The 23067-nt window shown below is 36.5% G+C and overlaps 1 long non-coding RNA gene across 2 annotated transcripts in view; it reads left to right on the top strand.

The window, feature by feature from the left end:
* Positions 1-23067, top strand: part of LOC140636317 (uncharacterized) — a 118527-nt gene that overhangs the window by 45012 nt on the left and 50448 nt on the right. For both annotated transcript variants that reach the window (XR_012033593.1, XR_012033594.1), the window contains exon 4: positions 22707-22905. This is a non-coding gene — a long non-coding RNA (uncharacterized lncRNA). The remainder of the gene's footprint in view (positions 1-22706; positions 22906-23067) is intronic.

Below are 23067 nucleotides of genomic sequence, written 5' to 3'. Positions count from 1 at the left end.
TAGACAAAGAGACAGATTAGTGATTGCTAGGGCTTAGAGATTCAGAGGGGGACTGGTAAGGGGGAAGGAGGTGCGACCACAGGGGGAAAAAAACATGAAGGATCCTTATGGTAATGGAAATGTTCCACTACTTGACTGTGGCAATGTCAATAAACTATTTTTAATTATACTATGTAGTCTTGCAGAATGTTACTGTAGAGACACACTGGGCAAAAGGTACATTGATGTCTTTGTATTATTTTTACAAGTGTATGTGAATCTATAATTATCTCAAAATTAGTTTATTTAAGATATATGAAGCAAGTTATGGAATAATTTTACATAATTTTATTTTTAATGCCATTTCTCAATGATTTTTATGTTGTAGAAGTCATAAAATTACATACACACTTGTAAATTATGGATCACTGTTTTACTTGAATTAAGTGAGATAATAAACTCTCAAAAGCTTTTTGAACCCTAAAAGCCCATTCAAAGATGACTCTTTCCCAAATGGTATTTATTTTACATATATCATCTCATTGTATAATCAAAAGACAACTGACAGTAATTCTCTTCATGTCCACTAGCTGAATGAGGAAAATTGGAGTTGGAATAACAGTAGCATTGAGGAATTCCTTAAAATTAGTTAATAAACAAACTTGGAGAAGAACCCGACTTTTATAGCATCTCTATCCAGAGTTGCCACCACCAGAGGAATAGAATGAGTGTAGGATACTTTGCTGATGGGTGTGTGAAATGGTATAATCTCTTTGGAAACCAGTTTGGCAATTTCTTAAAAAAACTAAACATGTAACTACCACAGGACTGGAGAGTAAATGTGAAGGAGTAGACACAATGGCTAGTAAGAGCCATTCTATTTTCAGTGGAGATGTGAAAGGAGAAGGAGGAGGAGGAGAAGATGGAGGAGGAGGAGGAGGAGGAGAAGAAGAAGAAGAAGAAAGAAGAAGAAAGAAGAAGGAGAAGAAAGAGGAAGGAGAAGAAGAAGAGAGCTAAACTAAGAGATCAGTCATGAGCATCTACAAGGGGAATGGATGATGGATGTTAGGGGTATAAAAACATTCAAGTAGATGTAAGGAAAATCTGAGGACATAAATGATGGTACCCTTCTTCTTTAGATGTGGTATAGGGAAGACAAACATATTTGAGAAGGCAGGCAGTAGGCATGATGCTATGGTGAACATGGCAGCAGGCGGTAACTTACAAATAAATGAGGTAGTTGCTTAGATAGTTTCTTAGAGCCTTGCAGAATCTTGAAACTCCAGAGTGATGTAGAAGTAATAGCCTCAAGAGGGGCATGGAGGTTCTAGGATCATCAGAGTCCTAGAACAAGTCCAGGATCAAGATGGATCACAAGCTAGCTCTCAGAAAGCTTGCAACAGGATATTAGTACAGTGGCTGTATGTTTTAGTAGCAAAGATTGGAGCCATGTTCAAGAGAAATGAATGGCACCAGCCACCACTACTGAATACCAGTGCCAGCGGTCCAGACAAGATCAATCCAACTATTCCAAACTGGCAGCACCTTAACCAAGACCAAAGAAGAGAGTGAAGATGTATACAGGTGCATGTCAATGGAACCATGGTGAATTAACCCACTCCCCAACCCCCATCCCCTGCCACCCACACTAGACATGAGAGATACTGTTTTAAGAAAAAAAAAAAGGTAAAGTTATTTTTATTTGTGAAAAGTATCTCTTCATCCCCCCACAAGATACATGGAGCTCCAGAGCAAAATGAAAAAACCAATTCAACAAACCAACAGTATTTCCAAAACATTTTGTGAGATACTTTGCTGAGCCGAGGATGTGTGATACAGGGCTTCTCCCCTTGTAATGTATTTCAAGTGACAACCCTGCATCTTATTAAAGTTTTAGGAAGAGAATCAAAAAAGGCAAAGGCTTTGTTGGGCTAAGCACAAAGTTTGTGGTACTAGCACCATGCTACAAGTGGGAAGGGAGGTACGTGTAAAGCTTAATCTCTTCCTCATACTTTTCAGGATAAGCCACCCTGGATCTTTGAAAAATAAAGAGAAAAACATAACCTAATAAAATTTTTTTTATGATCACCCGATTTATAGATATCACTCTTTAAAGCGATCTCTTTCTGGTTGTTGGAGTACCAGGGGATTTCACCACCTGTATGTTTACATTTTGGATACACACAGAAGCCTATAGGAAAACGAGCAAGAGTGATCTATCTCTCCTGACTCAGATGTGACTCAGGCAAATGACTTTAACAGCACTAATCATTGTAAACATTTTTCTAAGTAAACACAGTTTAACAAAGCCTATTCACCTGAACATTGTGATGCAGTTATGTAGATATAAGATATCTAAACCACAAATACTGTGTAACCAACAGACGACCCATCCCTCATCTTCGCATACCCCTCATCCACCAATAACTCCAGAATTTATATGCACTTCTTGAAACTTCCATCTGAGATCTAGACTGATCTTGATATTTAAACTCAGATGTCTCTCCAGTATCTCAAATTTAACATGTTCAAAATTGAATTCTTTCTTCTTTACCCACAAAATAAGCTTCTCCAGTGTTCTCTAACTCTGATCATCACCCACCCAGGTGCTCATAGCAGAAACCTAGGAATCTTACTTGACACATTCTTCCCCTTTGCACACTCATACCCATTATCAAGTTATATCTATTTCATCTTTAAATTAGATCTTAAGTCTGTCCAGTTCTCTCCATCACCTGGTCTAATTTACCACCAATCTAGACTCATACTAGCCTCATAACAAGTCTCCCTCATATCATTCCTATTTACCTCCAACCCATTTTCCATAACCCCAAAAATAATCTCTTAAATACACTATCATTCTCTTACTCAAACTTCTAAATGGATTTTCACTCACCTTGAATGGAATCTATTCTCCTTGCCTTTACCTTTAAGACCTTTCATGATGTAGCCCTACTACCTCTTTACCTTGTCTTGTTCCCTAGTCACCCTCACCGACTTCACCCAGCCATGCTGGCCGTCTTTGATTCTCCAGTGGTCCAGAAGTATTCCCTCCCAGGCCTCTACACAGAGGCTCTTTTTCACCTAGTCTTCATCAATCTCCATGTTACAGCCTAAACTCTCCTTTATAAAGAGGATTTTCCCTTACCCTCCTTTCTAAATTAAGTTGCCCGTTATACTCTCCTAACACTAATCTTTTTTTCCTTTATGACAAGCATTCCTTAATGTGTAATTATTTATTTGTGCACTCATTGCAGTCTGCCCTGCTAGCTGTAAGTTCTATAAGAGTAGTAGGGGAACTATCTTACACACTATTGTAATTCTAGAATCCTGGCACAAAGAAGTTTCTCAGCAAATGTCTGATGAATAAATAAATGAATTAATAATAAGTTGATGAGTTATCACCTAAAAGATGGTTTGCAACATTAATTTAAAAGGATAAATTAAACAAACAAATAAATAGACAAAAAGTTTCCTACCTGTTGGAGGAGATCATGGAGAGGATATAACTGCCAGTTGACTCAAGAGCTGGAGCTGGTGGGCAGCTGGAGCTCCTCGCACAACTCCCTTGTCCTTTGAACAAGTGTTCTGTTTGCCTTCTCCACCAGAGAAGCTGCTACAAGGACTCCACCGTGAGATAGTGATGTGTTGTTGAGATCTTCTGGATGGTACACATGACTGACCCCAGTTAAGTTTATTTGCTGTTGGTTTGAAACCTCTGGAAGCTTTCCATGTGTAATTGGAAAGTGGCCCCTATTGTACAGAAAGCAGGGAGACACAGAAGAGAGACAAGAGAATTTACAAGCAGAGGGCAGGGAGAGACAAAAGAAAAAGACAAGAGAACTTAGAAATAAGGCTTGTCTTGGGCAGCCACAAGAGGAGTAGATCTCCACACCTTCCTGCTAGCATCCTAAATGTTTACAGAGAGGCTTTAACTGGGCTGTCACACATATAACCCAGATGTCTCAACAACACATCACTATCTCAAGGCTATGTCCTTGGGGCAGCTTCTGGGAGTAGGAAAGGCAAATGAAATGTGTATTACAAGGATGCGGGGTGGGGTGAAAGAGCCTCTAAATCCCCAGGTGCAGTTCTGGGGTCAATTAGTGGTCACATCCTCTCAATGAACCCCTCCAACGCTTGCTTCTTAAAACTGACATCTACCAATCTAACGTGGCCCATGTCTTTTTTCAGTTCTCCTTTGCCCTCTGTGTCTAGGGGTGTCTAGGAGCCAGTTTATGAACAAACACTATCCTGAAATTGAGGAAACCAATGCACATGCTCAGCTTCTGTAAAACCTGGCCGAAACCCAATTGGTGATGTTTATGAATGCATAAATGATCAATGATGCATTTACAAGATGTCCAAATATATGTATATATTAGGACACTAACTTCTATGATCAGTGCAAATTTAGTTACCTGGCAACACATGTCAATATATTGGTAGTAATTGTTTTTGTTATAGCTTTTAAAATATACGTAAAAAATCATGTGTAAAAAAATGTAAATTTAAAATCAATCTTTCATGCAGTCCCTTATAGGGATCCCATAGAATAAAGGGTGAAACCCATGCTCAGATACCAAGATGTTTTTTCTAGAGGGAAAAACAGTTGTGATAAAAAGTTCCTCACATAAATTACAAGCAGTACTCTATTGGAGAGATGAGTTGAAACATTGGTGAGTATAATAAAATCTTAGGTCAGCATTTATATTTCACTATTGTGGTTACTGATAGTAGAGCTGTGATAAACAGTAAAATAATTTTTAAAATTGAACCAACAGGAAAGCAATGGATCTGGAGGCCTAGGTGGCTCAGTGGTTGAGCATCTGCCTTCAGCTCAGGTCGTGATCCTAGGGTCCTGGGATCCAGTCCCACATTAGGCTCCCCGCAGAGAGCCTGCTTCTCCCTCTGCCTATGTCTCTTCCTCTCTCTGTGTCTCTCATGAATAAATAAATAAAATATTTTTTTTAAAAAAGGAAAGCAATGGATCATTTAGTTTAAAAAGAAAACTGAGTTCTTATTCATAGAAATGTTTCCATTAGTAGAAAAAGAATCAACATTTTAGTTCACAAAATGATGATAATTTTGCCTTAATCCCACTATTTAGCCAATTTAAATCTCCTCTGATTAAAGATAATTCCAGCATTTTAAAGATCAAAGCTTCTCTGCTGGTTGATTAGTTTCTAGGTCCTAATTTTACACTCTTAGTCAAACCATACAGTCTTTAAAAAAAAAAATCTAAATTTGAAAAAGCAAGGAATATTACCTCTCACAACATAATGAAGAAAATAATTGTTCCTACATGAGCTTACTCTTCCAGTAAACGATAAATGCTAGTCAAAATAAACATTAATTATCCCACCACATGCCCTGTGGCTGGAACTCTCTGCTTTTCTTGATTTGCCAGAACTCTTATACTGAACACTAACCTGTAAAAATGACACTATTTCCAAGAAAGCCTCTCCATACCCCAGAATATGTAATCAATATTTCCCCTTCTATTACCCCATTTTTTGACATACATAATCATAATTCAAGAGAGATTATTTCAAAATAGTCCTTCAAAATCCTTATTTCTTTAAATGAGAAAACAGATTACTTCCTTTAAATAAGTTATTTTTCCTTATCCTTGACTAACAGAGAAACTGAGTCTCAAGAAGATTGATGAATTGCACAGAACACTCCAGCGAAGGTTCTTACTTGGCTCTAAAAAGACATTCTTTATTTTACTCTACAACCAGATGCCTCCTACAATGTTATCTGAACCTTCTCTTCCCAGCCTCCTCTCATTGTCTACATGGAACCTGCATACGTTCTTCAACTGATTCACCTTCTCTGTTTAGTCTTTCTAGCTCCTTTACAGAATTAGTAAAAACATGTAGTCAACACCTAGATATTCCTAGTTTACTGAGGTCAGTGGCATCTGTTCACAAAGGACAAAAATCCACATTCCTAACCTCACACAGCATCCATGACAAAGAGGTTATCACTCATCAAACCCTTTTTGATGTGTTTGACGATTCTAAGACCTCCTAGAAGATTTAAGAAAGACTCAGCATTTGGTGCTTCCACAAATTCTGACATGTAAGGCAATTCATGGGCTCCAAACCAGTTCTAAAACTCCAGGACACCAATTCAATTTCTTACAATGTGAATATTCTCAAGTTTCCTTCTTTTTTCTTTACAGTGAAAGTTTTAGGAAGTTTATATGAATTAATAAAAATCCTGGGCTCTATGAAGCCAATCTAGCTTTGAACACGCTTTTATTGATCTTTCAGGTAAATCTACTGTGAATGTTATGAGCCAAGCCCAGATCACCAACTTCAAACAGAATTGGAGTTACCTGTAGAGAGTTATGCTGGCAGACAGGCTTTTACTAAAGCCAGCAGAGCAGAGGTGAGGATTTAAAAAAAAAAAATTGCTTAATTAACATTTCAGATGTGTTGTAGGTTGAGTGATTTAAGGCAGCTTATTAAATTTTCCCTCTTACATCCTGGAGGATATCATTTTTCTTTCTTTTCTATTTTACAGATGTAATCAATTTGTTTCTAATATCTGAACACATTAGCATAGGGAAGATTTTTTAATATGCTGAGGTTCTTTTTATATTCATTCTTATGAGTCAGTTATCTTCCTTGAAGATAGCAATTTTACTACAGCCAATATAATGGAAAAATATTTTCTCAATTCTCACTTCTTAGAAACAGCATTTCTCAACCGCTAAAGAAAATATTTTTCCTTCCATCTTTTGCATATGGATAAAAGGAACAATAATTTGATTATTCATCCCAACCATCTCCAAAATTCATACTCATATACATATGGTACATGTTTCCATGTATCAAAATGGATTCCACTCATAAGTCTTGGAAATCCAGAGGCATAAGCCATCAACATCCCTATCATGTGGCCTTTTTCCTTGGCTTACACAGAGTTTTGAATCTGCATCCATCAAATAAGCCATGAAGTTACTTGTAAGTTCCACATAAAGCTTTAGGAAAAACGAATTTCAAGAATCTCTTTTACTCCCTCTCCTTATTACTTTAGAATGTATCCTAGACATTGTATCACTTCTTCTGTAGTTACTTTCATATGTCTCTTTAAAAGATAAAAACTCCTCTCAAAAATAGAAACCATATATCAACAAAAACATTATAATACCTAAAAGCAATAATGCCTTAATGTTTTTAAACATCTTGTTAATGCTCAGATGTTCCATCATAGCATAGAAGTTTTTTTTATTTTTTTTTTTAATTTGTATTTGTTCATGAGAGACAGAGAGAGAGAGAGAGAGGCAGAGACACAGGCAGAGGGAGAAGCAGGCTCTATGCAGGGAGCCCGATGTGGGACTCAATTCCAGGTCTCCAGGATCACGCCCTGGGCTGAAGGCGGCGCTAAACCGCTGAGCCACCCAGGCTGCCCTAAATCATTTGTTTGAATCAGTATCCAAATAAGGCCTACATATAGCAATTAAATAATATTTCTGTTAAGCCTCCTTTAATATATAGCTTTCTTTCTCTTATTTCTATTCCATTCGTTGACAAAATTAGGTACTTGCTCTAGATTTTTCTACAATATGAAATTTTCTGATTGCATACCTGTGAAGCTTTTGTTCTTGTTGTTGTTGTTGTTTGTTTTTTAAATATTACCTTGATTTCTATATTTCTTGTGAATTTTCAGTTGGACCTAAAGACTTGATTAGATTTAGGAATGATGTCTTTGGAAAGGATATTTCCTAGTGGGTGGTATGTTGCTCCCCTGGGGACTTGTAATATCTAGTTGTCTCTCTTCTAATGATGTTAGCAACCATTAATGTGCAATATACAGATCTAAAAATTCATTAGGAGTACAAAATATTGATATTTTAGTTTCATTATTTTCTTCACTTATTAGGTAATATACTTCTGCAAAAAGAAATGTCCACTCCTTTACCACGTTCTTGTTCAGTTACACAGCTGTATATAAAGGGAAAATTAATGCTTTATTATATGTTTTTTAATCAACTTTCAAATTATTCCATACTCTAATGATGACTATTTCTTTTTTGATACATTTTAAGAACTCATAAGCACAATTGATTTCTTTAAATCTATCGAAGCTATTGCCCTTATTGATATGCACACTTGGTGAGAGGAAGCCTTTCAAGTTGTCTCCTGTCTTTTTACGCAAATCTGGTAGTCTTTGACAGTCCCCTTGGTATCTGCCACAGTAAAATATTGAGTATCATCTTGTACATCTTTCCTGACATAGAATCATCCATATTTCTAAGGAATCCCTGTTCCTTTTAGTAGGAAGGTGTATAGTTGACAAATACCATATTTTCTTTCCCCCTCCTTCTGTGTACCATATGTGTGTGTGCATATATGCGTGTGTGTATGTGTGTGTTCATACATATATCTGTACCATTTGAAAGTTGCAACATCATGGCACTTTGTCTTTAAGTATTTTAGCATACATCTTCTAAAAGTAAGACCCAACAACATCATATCACTATGACCTAAGAAATTAATTATTGTTCTATAATAATATTTACTATTTTTTAAAATTTTTATTTATTTATGATAGTCACATCAGAGAGAGAGAGAGAGACAGGCAGAGACACAGGCAGAGGGAGAAGCAGGCTCCATGCACCAGGAGCCCAACGTGGGATTCGATCCCGGGTCTCCAGGATCGCGCCCTGGGCCAAAGGCAGGCGCTAAACCGCTGCGCCACCCAGGGATCCCAATATTTACTATTTAATCCATATTTTAATTTCTCCAATTCTCCAAATTTTCTTTTTTATAACTGTGCACACTGCATTTTATTATATTTGTTTAATTTCTTATAATCCACAATAGCCTCATTCTTTTTGGTGTGTCTGTTTTCATGTTATTAACTCTCTCAAAAGCACAAGATAGTTCTCCTGCAGAATGTTCCGCCTTTCGGATTTTTGGATTGCTTAATCGTGGCATTCCATTTCTTTCAAATATTGACTCTTCAAAAAAATTCTCACCTTGAGCTATTTCGGTTAGCCATCTATCTAAAATCTTTCCTGGAGCAATATTGATTTTCTCTGTGTAGAAAGTACATTTGAATTACAGGAATATCATAGTTTACTGACATAGTATTATTTGTTCTTTTTATGAGGTGCAGAATGTTCTAAAATTCATAATCCCTGATGAATATATAATGAATTATCTCAAGAAATTTCATGGGAGAAAGAATACTCTACTTTGACCACTTAGACGAGAATTTAACCCTATGGCAATCTAGCCCTTATCTGATCATAATCAGTGCCAAAATGCTTGGTTTGGAGTATAGGTATAGGAGAAGTTACAATCCCAGCAACCAGACTTTCCTTTATTACCAAACCATCTCTAATATTTTGATTTATATGATGATTATTTTTTAGTTAAATATGCCTTCCTTCCCTCCACAATCTCAGGAAAATCTTCCTAGTGGCTCCTCTCAGTTTCCTTCCCTCCTTACATTATGAAAAAAAAAAAAAAAAAAAGAACCTGATTTAGTTGATTCTAAGTTTCATAGTAAGACCACATATTTGCATTTTTTCAATATCTCTTAAACATTTTTCTCAATCATTCCTGATAAGAATTACCTGAGAAGCTTCTTAAACTTGCAGATTACTGGTATCAAGGGAGGGACTCAGAAATTCTGAACACATTTCTTAGGTGATGCCTATAGGCAAGTCTGGGAAATATGTCCCTAGTGTGTATTTCATTTCCAAATTACAAAAAACTCTCTGGTATCACAGGGATTCTATCTAACCCAGAGTTCTGAACCCACATCGCCTGAGTTCAGACTTCAGCTATACTCCTCACCAGCAGACAATACACAAGTGAGTCTCTGGGCCTCCACTTCTGACTCTCTCTAATGATGAAAAGAATAGTGCCTACCTTATATGTGAAACTCAAGTGTGATTGATTCTCATATTGAGTACGTGGTGCAACAACCTCGATAAATGTTAATCATTAATTATTATTAATAACTTTTCATTATAGATCTAGGAGATCCAAAAGTTAAAGTCCTTTTTTCTTTTAAGATTTTATTTATTTGGAGACACTTGGTGGCTCATCAGTTGGGCAGCTGCCTTGGGTTCAGATCGTGATTCCGGGATCTGGGATCAAGTCCTGCATTGGGCTCCTGTGAAAAGCCTACTTCTCCCTCTGCCTATGTCTTTCTCTCTGTGTGTGTGTTTATGTCTCATGAATAAATAAATAAATCTTTTGAAAATGATTTTATTTATTTATTTGAGAGAGAGAGAGAGAGAGCACGTCAGGGTGAGGGGCAGAGGGAGAAGCAGAGTCTTCCCTGAGCAGGGGCCCAATGCAAGGCCTAATCCTGGGACTCCAGGATCATGACCCAAGCCAAGGCAGACCCTCAACCTACTGAGCCACCCAGGCATCTCAAAAATTAAAATTCTTAATACATGAGATTTTCATGCTTTGATAGTATGTACCCAAAAAAACCTTGAATTTAAGGAAAAGTTTTTCCTCCTATTTAAGATTTTTAAACAGTTTATCTTCCATTTTTCTGTCTTAATGGAATACATTGAGAGGGCCACTCTGGATCCAGTGACCAAACTCTCTCCCTTGAGAAGATTCAACTGTATTTTTGTTTTGGTTTGGTATTTGTAACATTAGTTATAATTTGCCTCAAGAGCTGCATCCGTTTCTAAAAATGGCACATTGTGTTTGTTCCCAGGTGACTGGTCAGATTTTGGTGATATTTTACCCTTTTAAAAATGTATACATCCCATGGTAGAGATAATTATCTCTAAAGACATGAAGAATAAGATCTGCCGCAAAAACAGTGAGGAATTATATAAAGCCACTGAGGGGAAAAATGATTGGCTCCTTTGAGCCCCTCCTCCAAAACTAGGGAAATTTCAAGAACACCATAAAAGAACACAGTGAATAGAGTATTATTAAACAGAACATGGCAGTCTCACAAAGTCATTTTATTCTAGGGTCAGAACTATATTATAGTTCATTCTCCTCATTTAATTTGTATATTTTAGATCAGAAAGAAAGTAAATTGTTATCTGTTGCTGTCATCATGATGTGACTGTTACAGACTGTTTCACTTAAAATCAGAGAAAAAAAATTTTTATTTTTATTTTTCATGGATTACTTGGAATTTAGCCTCAGAGGCCTCAATGTGCATAAGAATTACCAGGGGATATTGTCAAAATGTAGACTCTTATCCAGTTGGTCTGGAGTGGGGCCTTCTTATGCTGTTCCAGGGATAGTACTTGAAAACCAAGTCTTGAAGAGTGGTCATCTTTCCATTATGGGAAGACCATGGATAAACACAAGCAAGTCTGATCCTTGACAACTGCTTCATTTCTACCAAGAATATAGGCCCATCTGTGGGGATCTCAGAATGTAGCCTATTTTGTTTCCCTTTGCTTTTTTAGGGGTAATCTTCTACTGAGAATGCACAATCTAAAAACAGGCACCAGGAAATCTCCACTCCCTGGCATAGGCCTAGAGCATCGTACTGCTTATCCCAAATCATGAGCGGAAAGAGACATGAGAAATGAACATCTGAAATCTGCCCACAAGTGAACATGGGATTCACCTGCACTCCTCATGTAGTATAGAACTGAAACCTTGAGCTGAGACACAGAAATGAACCAATTCAGAACTGGGTAATATCACAGGAGTTGGACAGGCAAAAGGAACTTGAATAATCACATAAATGATTCTGTATAACCAGAGCATTCTAAAAAGAGCTTTAAACTGCTCAAATAGTCAAAGGAAAGAATAAAATCCAGAAAACAGGTGACTAATAAAAAAGACGGATATTTGAGAATCAACACCTCAAGAAATGGAAAAGTGCAGTAGAAGTGAAAAGGTAGCATTTTTGCTTTTGTAAAATGGAAATTACTAGAGTGGCTTTACATTTGATGGAAATGATCCTGGAGCCTACAAGTGACTCATTATGCAGTAGACAGAAAATGCTGAGCATGCAGAATTCTTGACTAGCTAAAAGCAGATGGGCCACAGAAGAGAGGAGGGACCTATCTTTGAAAGGAAAAGTTCTCCTAATGTAGCAGGAAAAAAATGCATGAGGACACATGAGTTTTGTGGGTTCTGTGATAGAAGATAAAGGGGTTCCCATTCAATGGCTTTTTTCCCATGAGGTACGGCATGCAGTTTGTGATAAGAATGAGTAGAAGAGATGTGTAGTGACCAAGGGGACTGAAGAAGGACCAAAATAGTACATGCTGCAACTAAGAAATACAATGTTCTAGGTGAACAGTAGGATCACAGGAAATTGTGGAATGCTTGTGTGAGGTTTTTGAAAATAATTTAATATAAGATGAATATTATCAGTCCAAATGTCTTGAGTCTGTCTAGGAATTTTCAGCCTTCTTAAGGAATAGAGAAGGTGGATATTTGGTTCAGATCAGGTTGGAATTCTTTGGTGAGTACCAATGAAGGGAAAAATAACATTGGAGTTGAAAAAATGTTCAAGGTAGTGAATCTCACGAGGAGACGACATTTAAGCTGGGCAAAGAAAAGTGGAAAGAGGAAGGTGCTGAAAGAAGAGCAGTGGAATCAGTGGAATTGATGGAACCATGAGGTTATAGAACATTATCAGTGGCAGACAACAGATCAACATGGCCAGAAGGATAAGAGGTAGCAGAAAGTAGGGGGATTGAAGTGAATATTCAGAGATGGGATGCTTGCGGTGCTGGCAAAGTCCAATCTCAGAAGTGAGTGGCCCAGGACAGCATGTTGGATCATTCAGTTCCTTGGATGTTGAAGCCAATGAGAATGATCAAGAACTGGAACTGGAAGTGATTGAACCAAAAACACAAATAAAATGAAAGGCCAGGGAGTTAGTAGATGACACCACTGAGGAAGGCAAGACTATTAGTTAACTAATATCAATTATATCTCAGTTTAAAAAAAAAAGTCAGTGGGATGCCTGGGTGGCTCAGCAGTTTGGCGCCTGCCTTCGGCCCAGGGTGTGATCCTGGATCTAGTCCCACATCGGGCTTCCCGCATGGAGCCTGCTTCTCCCTCTATGTCTCTGCCTGTGTGTGTGTGTGTGTGTGTGTGTGTGTGTGTGTGTGTGTCTCATGAATAACTAAAAATAAGATCTTTTAAAAAGTCAAAAGAGTAGAAATGGGCAATGAAGGAAGAAGAAACAAGTAGCAAGGAGGATGTTTTTCCAAACTCTTAGCCTTCTGATGTATTAAAATGTAATAGAAAAAAATGGTCTCCATGTGAGAGGATGGCAAGGAAACAGAATCTTCAGAAGAAAGGCAGGTTGGAGTTAGGCAAGGTGAAGGGAATATTTCGAAGCATTAATGATGAAGTGGATTTAAAAAAAAAATCACATCTCAGAAAATCCAGAAGGCAAAATGGAAAGTATTATAGGAATGAGTGAAACATTCCTTCTATTTGGAAGATATAAAGAGCATTTTGTGAATAGAAGTCAGTTTAATACATCAAGAATACATACATAAGAACAATGCCGTTCCAGGTGTGAAACATTAGTCGATGAATTGTAGGGTAGTGGGGCACAGGCAGAATGGAACGAAGGGCCAGAGTGTCTAGGGAAGTGCAGGACATTCAAGAAGCTCTAAAAAAAACAGATATCTGGGTGCAAGGTACGGAAGTATTTCAAATATTTTAAAAACAAGCACTTACCAGGTCAATAGAAGCACTCCATCAAGTATACATGAAAACACATAGGAACCCAGTAAAGTAAGGTATGAGGCATGATACACTGGTTCTGATGTGTCTCAGAGGGGATAGATTCTCTTTCTACTATATAGCTCTAAAGACTTAGTAATAGCAAAAGAGCAACCTTCTCTCCAGTGTTTACCAGATACACAAGAGACTGCAGAAGCCCATAAGCAATTCTTACAACAGCTGCTACAAACCAAAACTGTTTCTCACCTGTGATACTACAACAGATGCCAAACAAATAATTTGTCATCCATGGTGAAATTGGAATCCATAACCATGGGACTGTAAATAATGTGGGGAAGCATTTCATGGCTTAAATTTACAGCAATGGGAAGCCCTTCAACAGTTTTACTTAGTAATATGCTCACTACTTCATTTTAAGCACCCTTCCATCTGTAAGATCAAGAATGCACTACATACACCAAGGGTGCCTTATTTCATACGCTGTGTCTACATAACCCAGCAATCCTGGTTTCAGGGATAAAGATCATTGAATGTAAAAGCAATGGAAGAAACCACAATGGAAAATATCAGTAGTTGTAATTACCTGAATTTTTAAAACTACTATATATCCGGGACACCTGGGTGGCTAAGCAGTTGAGTGTCTGCCTTTGGCTCAAGTCATGATCCTGGGATCCTGGGATTGAGTCCCACATCAGGCTCCCTGCAAGGAACCTTCTTCTCCCTCTACCTATGTCTCTGCCTCTCTCCTTTTCTGTCTCTCATGAATAAATAAATAAAATCTTTTAAAAATAAATAAATAAATAAAACTTCTATATATCAAAAGACATCATAAACCAATGAAAGGGAAATGACATACCAGAAAACTGCTTATCATAAATATAAGTAAGTGGTCATTTCCTAAATGTGGAAATAGTACTTATAAATCACCCTCAACTGAAAAAATGGGGGGGACAACTCACAGATAAAAATCAATCAATAAAAATATACGTAAAAAAAATGCAAGCTCAATCAATAACCAAATAAACACATACAATCTAATATAGCCTTTCCAGGTAAGCTTCTTAAAAGCAGTCTTGGAAAGGAATCCATTAACTGGGCCAAAGGGATCTTTTTCTTTGATAAGAGCTAGGTCCTTCCTCAATGTTTCTTATGCTTCATTAAATTAAGCGTAGAATATTCTCATTACTGAAAGTATATTACACAGTTGGTACTGTGGCAACATGGAGCTGGCCATACATTGCTGGAACCTCCCATAAAAGTGGAAATGCTAATCCTTTTCCTGAGATACTACCTGGTAATATCAAAGGTCTTATGTGTCAATAATCTCAACTCAGTAATTCAACTTTTAGATAAATTCACCTAAGAAAATGACCCAAGATAAGCACAAAGATTTGTTTTATGTAAAGATATTTGTTACAGCATTTATTGTAATAACAAAAATTTAGAAACAGACTAATGTTAAACAATGTAGAAGCTTTTAAATTATGGTTTATCCCATACAATGAAATAATATTAAGTCCATAAAAATCATGTTATTAAAGAATATTTACGTTAGTAAATACGTTAGTTACATTAGTAACACTGGAAAATATTCACTATAAAATATATTTTAAAAACCCTAAATATTAAATAAGAAGTCAATTTTAGGAAGTAAAAGTGTGTAATTACATAGAAAAAGGATCTCATAAATCCTATTCAGAATTTTTTTGGAGCTGCACAGGAAAACGCTGCTTCAGATCAACAGTGTTGTTGACTATGAATGATTCTATTAGCCACTAGCCACAGCTAGAGTTGGGTCACCAAATAGCCCCCATACACAGAGGGCAAGAGAGACTGAACAAAGAGGCAGACCACTCCAGACTGGAACAAGGAAGGGACTTACTTACAAGGCTTGTCTTTGGTGGCCACAAAATAAATAGATCTTGGCAACTGCTCACCAGAACTATAGAAGTCACAGCCTTTCAATGACCTCCTCCAACAGGATCTCAGATCCACCAAACACTGTTTCCTTACAAAGGTTCACTTTACTCACATTGGTAAACAGTATATAGTAAAAAAGATAACATACACTCACACTCAATTATATCCCATTCCTTGGACTTGCCTTTGTCACTGTGTTAAAGGAAATTTTGAAGACCACTACAGTTCACTGATGCCAAAAGACAGATATTTTTTGTACAAAAGACTTTTTAACACTTCCGTGCAGTTTTCTGAAATATTTAGAAATGCAAATTTCTGGCCAAGCCTAACTGGAATCCTATAGTTAAAAAAAAAAAAAAATCATATAGTGCTCTCCTTCGGTTTTAATGGCATGTGCTTTTTCAAGTTTTCTGAGTAACAGGGCTTCAAGTCAATCTCTCTTGTCAGAACTTTGGATTTTGTTTTATCAGCTACTTCTAATTATAGACATTTTGTTTTAAAAAAAGGTGTTAAATAATGCAGTTTTTGAAGTATGCTTTAAGACTATCACTTACCTACACATGTCATATACATTTTATAAGAATACTAAACCAGGAGACACTTAACCCTGGCAGAGGAGTGAAACTTTTTGAACATGTTTAATTTCTCAGTAAGTTGAACTAAGTCCAAACTATTTTCAGAATTTCCTAAGAACCATAGGACTGATAGCATCAGTGCCAGATTTACTGTTATTAGTTGGAAAGGCCAATTCTTATAGCAAATGACAGCCTGACTCCTCATACCTCAGTGCTTAGAAGAATGTTTCTCCTAAGCTAAAATGGTGGGAAGAGGAAAAAATGGCAAGAGGGGATTGTAGTAAAGTCCAAGTGACCATGTAGAACATACGTTGATTCTTTTATGAGAACTGCTTCACTTCTCATTGGCTGTCCCAGAGAGGCTTCTCATGTAGGTCAGTGATTCCTGTACCTTATAGACAGGAAAATTCCAGAAACTTTTAAGAATAAATTCTGAAAAACTATGAGCATATAGAGCCAAATCATTTTTTAAGCCACAGTTTCATAGTCTTAGTCAAAACTGGATTATTAAGTAGTTATTTTAAATTCATTTTTTATTAGCAACTTTAAGTATAACGACTTTGAAACATGAATAAGTATTTATTTTCTATTAATAAAAATGAATTCTAACAATATTTATTGCTAGGTGATACGTTGTTTTGTTCTCCTTATATTTTTTGTATAATTACATTTTCTATAATATACATGAATTACTCCAAAAATCAAGAAAAAGTTCATTATTAAAAAAAAAGAAGATGATTTTCATTTTTCCTCTTCAGAGGCTCGTTTACTTTTCTCTTTAAACCCACATGCAGGGATTAAATCTATGTTCTCCTCAGTGCCTAGTATATGTTGGAATCTAATTAAATTTTAGCTCATTTAAAAAACAAAAACAAAAACTCTGCTCTTTCATCATCTCTTTTCTTTGCCATGCACCAAGTAATTAGTCTTCTATAGCTAGGCAATACTAAAGGAAAGTTATTTTTTACTGGATTTCTATAGCAGCCAATTGACCAATCAAATGTGAAAAATCAATACAGATATTTTAGATACATAAGGACTCAGAAAATGTGTTTTTCATTCAACATTCCTTAATAAGGCATATATCACAGAAATGAGGATATAATAAAATGTAATGATAATTTGAAATATAATAATAGTATATACTATTATATTTAAACACGTATATTCAAACATAATAACATAATGAAAAAGTGGACAGCCAGAAACTCTAAGGGAAAAAGAGCTGAGTGAAAAGAAAATATATTCACTCCACATTTTTTGTTTTTGTAGTGATCATTGAGAAAGAGACAACAATAAAAATTTTTGGATTGTCAAATCAGACTCTTAAGGACCAGAGAGATCTTACCTAATATTAAACTTTAGTATTAATTCAAAGAATTAATCTCATTAATATATCCACCTCATAGTCATCTATGAGATAGAGGTGCATGGAGAAGTCTGAAACCCCCCCCAAAAAAAGTTGCCTGGTTTCTTCCCCACAATGTGAGAACATACCCTGGCCCAGATTTAGCATGTAAGATCTCAGAGTAATGCATCATTTACTCAAAGGGAGCCCTTTTAGTCATAAAATACTTCTTTCTTATACTCTGATCATGACACAGCTGATACTGACATTTCAAACAGATCATGCTTCGTAAATCTTCAAATTCTAACTTTTCCTTCAGAATAGTTTACTTCTTCCTTTCTCTCCTCTGACCCCTTCCACTTTTTCCTTCTCCATCACAGTGTCTCCAGAGTACAAACCTGTTGCCAGCCTATTTCTTCTGCACTAATCATAATAATGTAAACAATATCCACTGATTTTCCAACTCTTAGAAAGAATCTACAATAAAATATAAGATACTTGATTTGGTTAATAAATACAGTGTAATATTATCAACCTTGACATAAGAACAAAGAGGACAAAAGTTTGGGTTAAGAATGGAAGATGAAAGCTGAAAGAAATGTTTAGAAGTGCTAATATCTTCACCTTCAAAGTAGAGAATCAAGATAATAGTGTCTGTAATGGACCAAATAAGAAATGAGTATGTAAGCATATTACTTAAAATTACAAAGACAATGAGTAAAGGAACTACAATTTTAATATATTGAGTGAGAAGTATGCCATTATTAGTAAGTGAGCTAAGATTCAACAGATAATGACTAAAATTAATAAACTAAAGCTCATGAACAAAAAAGTGCTCTGAAATAGGGATATACCTGTAGGAAGACATAGTTAAAGGAATTGAAAAGGTGTCCCCTATCCTGAAGGCCGCTGGGAAGCAGGAAACTTTCTTAGAAGTCTACCTTGTCTGATCTTTGGTAACCATGTGTAGGAATTATTTTTACTACTTTACCTTTTTAATTACTAAAATAAAGACCCAAATATTCCAATCTGGTAACACTGGGGTCTACCTTGGTATTAGAGTATTAAAAAGAAGGCATTCTTGGGGATCCCTGGGTAGCTCAGCAGCTTAGCCCCTGCCTTCGGCCCAGGGTGTGATCCTGGAGTCCCGGGATCAAGTCCCATATGGGGCTTTCTGCATGGAACCTGCTTCTCCCTCTGCCTGTGTCTCTGTCTCTTTCTCTCTTTCTGTCTCTGTCTCTCTCTCTCCTTCTGTCTCTCATGAATAAATAAATAAAATCTTTAAAAAAAAAAGAAGAAGAAGAAGAAGGCATACTTGACTAAAATCACACATGTAGTCAGGAAAATTTTCCCCAAAACAAGGTGAATATCAGGATTAAAATCTAAGACTCTACAGCTTCATTATCCCTTCCAACACTCTAACTCCTCCTGGATCAGAAATGATGATTGCCCCACATTGTCCGGTCTCCATCCTTTAAGAAGAGTGCTATTGAGTTTTATAAAGGGACATGTTCCTTGGCTACAGAGTATACTTCTCAGCAGCACTTGCAACTAGGTGTGGCTGTGTGATTTTGTTCTGTTCGGGAGGGGTGAACAGAGTTAATGTTTGTCACTTCCTGGTTGTGCCCTTTCAAGAAATGAATGTCCTTTGTCCTATCTTCTCTTTGCAAGAACTGATCCAAGGATGGAAGCTATATTTTGAGGATGACAAAGATTCTTCCAGGCTTAGACTACATAATTCTATTCTGTTATGTGACGTACACTTCTAAATGGTTTAAGCCACTTTATTTTTCTATCTCCATAGCAGCTTAGACTGTACCTTAGACTAGTGCCTCTCACATTCACTGCTGGCCTTATGGTTCATTCAATTTGTGTAGGTTTTCCTTCCCTGAATTACTCTATCTAGTGTCAAGTTCTACTAGTCTATTGACAGAGCCAATAGATATAATTCTATCAGTATCCACAGATTTGGTTATAGTTTCAGATACGTGTATTGTTATATAGGTTTCCAATTCAATTTTAGTCAAATACTTCCCCTAATTTCCATACTCATGTTAAAAGCATCATGCCTTTGATAAACCACTTTTTATTATTTGAAACTGAATATACTTTAAATTCATTCCAATGCAAAAAAAAGTTCAAAGCTTAAAACTTTTCAAACTGAATTGCATTGCCCACCTATGTAATATGAAGTGTCCCTCGTTTTTACCTGGCTTTCTTTATTTTTCCATTTCAATAAGCTAGAAAAAAATTTTGGAGGCTACATTTGTTTCCTAATAGAGTATATAGGCCTCAATTCAGATTTTCCATTAAGCGTCTAACTTGTCGCCTCCCCTCAATCTTTAAGTATTGAGATTCTGGGTTTTCTGACTACACCAGTGGTGAGCTACTACTTGATGTACATTCATTCTTATCTAAATTTGATTTATATTGGTTTCTAACCTATTTTTATACATTATTTCCCTTGGTTGCAGAGCTGACAACTATCCACTGATTTTCCTTCATATTTTACCTAGCTTCATTACTGGTTGAGTAAATAAAACTAGAGAATTTCCAAATCTTGAGGCTTCTCTTAAATAGAGCTAACCTCCTTTGTAAGTCTTGTAGCATTTGCCAAGTTATCAGTTAAAATACTTTTCATTGAAAGGCCTGGAAAACCTAAATGAAAAGTACTCATACCAATATGTAAGTTGGTATTTATTACCAACTCACATAACAAAAATATTAAAGTAGACAGTTGCAGAGGGATTCAATGACTCCATATGTTATCAAATAACCAGGATCTTGCTATCCTGCTTTTTTTTCTACTGAAGAAGTTGATGATATCTCCTCATGGTTGCAGAATGGATGCAGCTGTTCTAAGTATTACATCTTCACATAAAGCATGTATGAAATCAATAAGGACAAGGACTTACATTCATATATCTTACCTTTTCCTTTTATAAAGGAAGAGTATCCTTCCAGAAACTCCCACTATAATTTCCTTCATATGTCATAGACCAGTTCTAGTTCACATGGTCTTTCTTAGCTGGAAGGAAATTTGGAAAGTATCTGGTATTTTCCGTCTCTTTTCTAGTTGTGTGGCCAATAGGAGAAGACAGAGCAGAATGGCTTTGGGGAATGTAACCATCAATGTCAGCTATAGCAAAAGAATAAATGTTGCAAAAGGGAGAAGCAGGAGGATTCCAAGAGACAAGAGCCTTCTTATGAGCCTTTTTCCAACTTGTCTCAGAACCTTAGCTATATGAATTAAAGAAATGAATTTTTTTCTCACTAATAAAATTATAAAGCAGAACATATAGTTTCATTGACTTATTTTCTATAACCAGCTAGGGAAAATTAATAAATTTATCTGAATGCCTGCCTTCAATCTTTGATGATATTTTATTATAACTCCCATGTAAGTAAGGAAAATGATTGATTTTTTAGGGGATGTTAAAGATAGCTATATCATTTGGGGTTTTTTTGTATTTTTTTGCTATGCATAGTAACCTCTCTGGTACTCAAAATTTTATTAAAACAAGTTGCTCTACATAGTTTTTAGAATCCAATGAGCCGATGAGAAATTAATCACCAATTCCATACAAATCCAAAGGCAATAAATCACAATGTTACATAAGCATAGCATTTTTTTCCCCTTCTTATCACATTCTAAGTGCAAGCAATAGTACAAAGATTTTCTCAGCCATTATTACACTGAATATAGGGGAAAAAACAGTTAGTTAACTGACAAACATTTGTCAACACATCTGCAGACACCAACCTAGGATGGTGCCTAATTACGAAAAGTTCTGTTACATTTGCTTGCATTAGGACTTACTTTAGTACTATTACTTAGTGAGAGAAGGATATAAAATAAAGGGGAAAGTGACACATAAAAAAGAATTATGAAAAGAAATTCTAGCTCATAAAATATTATGTCCATCATTTGGAACTTAACGCTTTGAGGAAAAGCTGCTGTCAGGCTCAGGCATTACCAGATTACAGGGAGGGTAAAGTGTAAGAACCCAGACTGAAGAGGATGCAACCTTCTCCCTAATTGCAGTGACAGGGAGCTGGAATGGCTGCTCCTGAGAATGACATGTCCACAAGAAAACAGCACCAGCAAGCCTTCATCCCAACAGCAGCTGGTAGGCAGCAGGGCTTGAATTCCTGATAGACCACAAAAAGCTACTGATCCTGGTGGAAAATGCTGAGAAGCATTCTAATTCAACTTGTCGAGCTTAAATTTTAAGCATTTTTTTTCCCTCTGAGCAGCAGGAACAGATGAACTCTCAAGAAATAAAGATCTCATTTTCATGGAAATCATCTCCCAAGAACGAGAAAAAAAATAAAGAAAATGTATGAGGTAGACTTGGGATTGCTGTAAAAGACAACAGGTGTCAGGGTTTTCCATAAGGACTTAACTATTCCTCGAGGTATATTTTAATGACTTTCCAACAGTTGACATAGTTTATCTTCCCTTTGGAATAAACGGGATTCTGGTAACCAAGTGCAATATAATCAGCTCAGAAAAACAAAGTTTAGCTACACAACTACCATAAATGCAAGATGACTCCATATCTAAGGTTAACATGTCAACAGGATTTGTGGACACTGGGAAAGGACAAAGGTCTCACTGGTATGTGGTTCCTAGTAACTGAGCTGACTTTCTAAATACTCTTGTGATGAACCCGTATTTCTTTTTTTTTTTTTTTAAGATTTTATTTATTCATGAGAGACACAGAGAGAGAGGCAGAGATGTAGGCAGAGTGAGAAGCAGACTCCCTGCGGGGAGCCTTATGTGGGACTTGATCCCAGGACCTCAGGATCATAACCTGAGCTGAGGGTGGACACTCAACCACTGAGCCACACTGGTGCCACTGAACCCATATTTCTGATCAAATAATAAAAATGTAATAAAACTTCAAAGGATCACAATAGAAGCACTATGAAAGCTCTTCAAAATGTAGACACCAGGACCCCTTTCTCAGGATTATGGATTCATAATGTCTGAGTGCAGCCCCAGGCAACTGTATTTAAAATGCTGCAAGGTGATCTGCTGGGCACCAAAGGTTGCAAATCACTGAAATACCCACTAACTTAAAACAGAACTGTCAGAAGTATTTACATTCCAATCTCAAATATGGGATTGATAGAAAAGTTTGATATAAAACAGTAGACACTCATGGGTTCTCTTCATTTACAAGCTTATTTCTCTATCTCTTCCAGCCTCCAGGCCCATGATTCTGCAAGCTTCACAGAGACAGAGATTATGTTCTTCTTTGTACTCCCAGCAACAAATCTAGTTGGTGATGCATGCTAAGAATTCTGCAAATGCTTGTGGAACAAACAATGAATCTTGCATGCATCGAATTCCCACATATTCTTCTTAGCATTTTCAAGGAAATGATAGAGATGTGACCTTGAGGTACCAAATATTCTATCCCTCTCTTTTATTGAAAAAGAAAGGCAACAAAAATGGGAGCTTTAGCATTAAAACAGTAACAGTGTTTAAACCTTTTATGATCACAAATTTGGGTGTAGCTTACATGGAGAGAGCCCATAGAGAGTGCTTCCAGACCAGGAAGCC

Source organism: Canis lupus, chromosome 7 (assembly GCF_048164855.1).
Source record: "Canis lupus baileyi chromosome 7, mCanLup2.hap1, whole genome shotgun sequence".
Classification (NCBI taxonomy): domain Eukaryota; kingdom Metazoa; phylum Chordata; class Mammalia; order Carnivora; family Canidae; genus Canis; species Canis lupus.
This window is presented reverse-complemented; position numbering and strand designations above follow the sequence as displayed.